Source organism: Lactuca serriola, chromosome 4 (assembly GCF_051521515.1).
Source record: "Lactuca serriola cultivar US96UC23 chromosome 4, Lser_US96UC23_V15, whole genome shotgun sequence".
NCBI lineage: Eukaryota > Viridiplantae > Streptophyta > Magnoliopsida > Asterales > Asteraceae > Lactuca > Lactuca serriola.
This window is the reverse complement of record NC_136411.1, coordinates 74818511-74823585: the sequence shown is the minus strand read 5'-3', so window position 1 is coordinate 74823585 and position 5075 is coordinate 74818511. Positions and strand designations below refer to the sequence as shown.

Sequence of the window (5075 nt, the reverse complement as noted above, 5' to 3'; positions counted from 1 at the left end):
ACCTAAGTAAACTAACCATAAAGAACCAATACCCTTTACCTCGTATTGATGATCTTTTCGACCAACTGCAAGGTGCGGGCTACTTTTCGAAGATAGACTTAAGATCCGGTGTTGACAATACAACATATCAAGTGCATGACTTCAAAAGTGGCGACATAGTGAATTTGAGGGAAAAGACTTGTTCTTGCAGATATCGGCAACTGTCACACCCCCAAACCGGAACGGCGGAAACGTTCGGGGGCGGAGGACGTCATGCTCAATATCATAACCATAGTGAAGGAAGCAAACACAGCCATCATAAATATAATTTAAAAGGTTACATTGTTTCCAAAATACATTTTTCCAAATAAATTACATATGATGTTCAAAATATAGCAAAAGAATCTACGCCTTAGCGTCTTGACTTCAGAAATCTTGCAGTTACCTGAATTACTGATTACCTGAGAATACAAGTTGTTTTGAAAAGAGAGTATCAACATAAAGCTGGTGAGTGCATAAGTAATTTATGAGTGTAGTTACTTTAAGTTTGTTACAGGTTTGTTACCAGAAAATCCAATATTTTCAAAAAGGTTTGTTGTAGTCTTAACAGAAACAAGACTTAGTATATGTAAGTAAATCGTCATACTTATGTGTGGTTTTATATTTAAATAAAACTCTTTCGTGCAAAATCTTAAAATTTCCGTGAAATTTATGTTTTGTTAATACCCCATGAGAGATGTTATAACCATACTAAAGACTAGAAGACCTCGTATGCGACGTTCTCCAGGCGTCGGAATGTTATGACACTTGTCACCCCAGACCTGTCGGTCTAGCTATTACAAGCAACTTAGGTGCGGGTTTGTCAAGACCAATATAGATCTATACACAATTATCACGTTCTCCCTCCAGGAGATTCTGATTTTCACTACAGGACTTTTTCTATGGTACTTAAGAGTATCCCGAAGGAGAATGTCTCGCAAGTTTATATATTAACAAGTTCACGTAATGTGCAATGAAATATTTGTTTTGTAAGTCGATTGAGTTACTATTTCTTTGTCAAACGAGGTGTTCAAACTATACCTATTATAGTTTATCAAAAGTGTTGTGTGTGTGTGTTTGAACGAAACCTTGTTATGCGAGTCATTGTATTTTCATAAAATGGCATTTGAAATAATGAGTGTAAATCGTACACACCTTGCTCAGCATGTTACAAGGTGTGGATAACTCTTATACATGTACTCGACAGTTTGGATAACATACATCAGTAGCAAACGTATTACATAAAATATTTCATTATTTTTAACCTTTTTTGTCAAATTTTTTACATAATAATCACATAAGGTATTAGTGTATGTAAAAAAAATTAATATTAATAAAAAAATGAACGCAAAAAAACGAAAAAAAAATTAAAAAAATTAAAAAAACCAACATTCCACAGAGGTGTAGAGGATTCGCAGAGACTTTAATGGATCCGCAGAGGGTGCTCTGCGGATCCTTTGGTCATTTTTTGAAATGTGTTTCCCCATGGTTATTTTCTTCAAACCACCCATTCTTTTTGGTTATTACTCGAATTTTCTCATATATATATATATATATATATATATATATATATATATATATATATATATATATATATATATGTGTGTGTGTGTGTGTGTGAAACCCTTTTCTGCAAGATTAAGGAGTCCACGTCTATGAGAAGTTTCCCCATCGACTACCTTCATGCCTCCGTCACCTAGAGCTAAGCTGCCTCTTTGTGTGCTTAGGGGATGTTTGTCTTAGCTTTTTAGAGGCCAAAAGATCTTTTTGGAAAAGTTACAAAAAATCAGGTTTTCCTGACTTTTCCAAAAAGTTGATTTTCCTTCTGTTGCAAAATCCAAAAGTAGCTTTTAGAAGTCTTTTGCCTATGATCTTTTTCTAAAAGGACTTTTGGCCATTCAAAAGCTAAGTCAAACACCCCTTAAAATCCTTTCCACCCAAAATAGCAACACTCTGGGATTTAGGAAACGACGTCGTTGAGAAACTTCCCACCGACCACTCCTCAAGACTTCGCCATTTGGTGGTAAGATGGTTGTTTGGCCGGTTAATCACGCCTCCGTCATCCAGAGGTAAGCTTCATGCTTGCCTGCTTAAAACTCCTTTAGCCCTACATCGGCCAACGTGACACTAGAATTCCAGAAACGACATCGTTTCGTTGCTGAAGAAGGTGCATGCGTGCTTGTTTTTCTTCTTGGAGATGGTGGTCGCCCCAAAGCATCTTTCCACTCTTGGATACCCTTTTAACGCGTCCTCCCCTTGATTGCGGCTGAGTCACTCTTTTGACTTTGTATTCATGCCGACTCCATGTTTATTGTGTATTTAAGATCCGTTGGTTTTCATATGTTTCTTGTTAATTGTTGTTTTAGTATTTGTCCTAATTTCTTTTTGTTTTTGATTTTGGAATCGAATAGGAATTCGAATGTTGGTCATCATCTCCATCGATTTAACGTAATCGTTAATTTTTAGTTTCTCCAAATGTTTCCTTCATCTCAAATTGTAAAATTTTAGTTAAATTGCTAAAAAAAATGTGTGATTCACTGTAGAACTGAATAAAAGGCGGTTCAAGCGAGACCTGGAAAGTTCTTAATGAAACCTAAAGTGGTGTTTCAAGAGTTAACGAAGATGCCTTGCAGTCTAACCTTCATGTAAGCCTTTAGCGCTAAAAATCCCCAGTGGCATTTTGTGTTTTTGTAATGTGAAATATCAGTTGTTGAAATTTTCATTCAAACATTTTCTAGCCCTTTGAATATCTGAATTGAATATATATACATAGTTAGAGCGAAACCTCTCGATTTCTATAGCCTTCTTTCTTTCCGAGTTTTTTCAATCTTTTGTAGCCCCAAACCGCCACTGCTACCCTTATTTCGTATCACTCTGACCCTAAAATCGACTGACGTCTATTAGCTCTTAGCATCGCTCCCTATCTTCTGTCGTTGTTTAATTTGCATCTGGGTGCCAAACTTTCAAAGAGTTCAAACCTGATGTTGTTTTTCTTAAAGAATCCAGTTTCCCATTGATTGTTTCTGTTCGGAAAATTTTGCCTCCATGATAAGTATTTCTACTTAAATTCTGAATTTTCACAATCAATCGCTGAATCACATCGTTCTCATATTTTTTCAGGAAGGTTGGATGATGAACTGTCTGCAAAACATAAAAGTATGGAATGATCAGGAAACACTTTACTAAAGATAGCAAGCTTGGGGGCTATTGACCCATTCAAAAAAAAGGTATGTCAATTTGCTTGTAGTTCTTATGACTTTAATATATCAACTCTGTAAAATTTTATCTTCATTTTAGTGTGTCACATGATTCTAATAATTTGATGATGGGGAAATTAAATAGGACATGAAATAGCCTGGAGGCATACATCGTGTGAATAAAAGTTTAGATGTATGTTTTGTGGACAAATTCTCTATGGATTTTATTTGTTACTTATTATAGATTTAATTATTTTTAATGCTAATCTATTCATTTTTTTCTCATGATTGTAATGATAAAAAAATAGTCGGTTTACTTTTGTATTTTTGAATTGATTTTTATCTTAATTCTCCTTAGATAATTCAAAGGCTTATAAGTGTTTAGAATTGTCATTTTATCCATCTGGAACAGGCTGTTACATCATTAGATAAGATTAGGGATACATACTTTGATACATTTGGTTACATTGTATGGTTAATCATTACAAGGATATTAAAATCAAGTAATAAAGTAAAAATTAAAAAGAAAATATCTATTATAGGAATTGTCAAGTTTCACTTACCCTTTTTACTTGATTTGTAAAAGAATCACATTTAACCCTTTCAGGTCACACATTAGAAATATATGCATCTTGAATATGTTATAATCTGCAATTGGAACTAATTTGGAACAAACATGTAATGATGTAAATATGAATCAAACAAATTTCTTAATGACTTCTTTCAAGCCATATTTTATAACATTAACAATTCATTTGACTTTTCTTTAACCTTATGGAGAATTGTTATTGGTGGAGCCATAGCAAGTGTAAAAGAATTATTTAAAGGGTACAATAATCTAGCTATTTTTTAGTTCTACACTTCCTTACCCAAAGGCTATGAAATTAAGGTCAATGAAGCTGATGAGGCTCCAACAAAAAGAGCCTTAGACTTTGTAGCTATAAGCTTTTTGAAAAAATAAATGTGAAACTAATATTTTTATTTTTAAAATTACTACTTTCTCATATGCTTTTTTTTCTAATTCTTTTATTTCAGCCAACTGTAGTGAATTGAGAGGTTCGATGGTAAAAAAAATGGGTTGAAAGATGGATTATGTTTGAGGTGAGACATTAAAGATTGCTGGGTAAAAAATATGGTTTATACTTTGCTTTTCTAAGCATTTGTAGTTTTCGGTCTAGGACCGAAAATCACCTTAGGTTTATTTGTAGCTTGGACCGAAAACTCATGTGTTTTCGGTCAAGTAATTGTGGTTTCAGTTTGGGCTTTGTACTTTGGGCTTTGCACTTTGGGTCCATACCTATATAGAAATAAGAGTAGGAGTGGTCATATTGTGAGGAGGAGCATGTTCTAGAAAGAGAAAGTGAGAGAGAACTTGTGTGTGTGTGTGTGTGAATCTTGTGTTGGATCATCATTCATATCATCAATACATTAAAGATTCATCAAGTTCTTCTTCTTCTTCTTCTTCTCCATTACACCTTGCATCATCCGCATGATTGGGATTCCGCACCATCAAGTGGATCGGATTGATACGTCAAGATAATTTAGGGACTTATAGTTGGTATCAGAGCTTGAATCGTATCAATTAAATTGGAAAGATCTTGAATGTTTTTTGGACTTTTTATTGAAGGATTTGGCATTTTTGATAAGTTTTTGAAGAAATATTGGCAGTTTGTTCTTCGTGTTCTTCATAAAATTGAGTTTTAGATCGAGTTTTGGAACTAAAAAGTTGAAAAAACGTGTTTTTGGACGAGATTTGCGAGCTCCCAAGAGCCATTTTCGCACGAAAAGTAACATTTCTGAGGTGTTTTCGGCCGGATGCTCGTATTCAGTCAGCAGGTTCTCGGTCGGAAACGGTTCTCA

At 34.4% G+C, this 5075-nt stretch overlaps 1 long non-coding RNA gene across 3 annotated transcripts; it reads left to right on the top strand.

Annotated features, from left to right (window-relative positions):
* Positions 1-1992: 1992 nt before the first annotated feature.
* Positions 1993-4793, top strand: LOC145100201 (uncharacterized). Of its 3 annotated transcripts, XR_013704884.1 has the most exons (5): positions 1993-2305; positions 2430-2466; positions 2562-2663; positions 3139-3245; positions 4251-4793. It is a non-coding gene; the product is annotated as an uncharacterized LOC145100201 (long non-coding RNA). The 3 variants fall into 3 exon arrangements; XR_013704883.1 differs by lacking the exon at positions 4251-4793 and adding an exon at positions 3361-3518 and having other exon boundaries at positions 1995-2466; XR_013704882.1 differs by having other exon boundaries at positions 1999-2466; positions 4251-4792.
* The last annotated feature ends 282 nt before the right edge of the window (positions 4794-5075 follow it).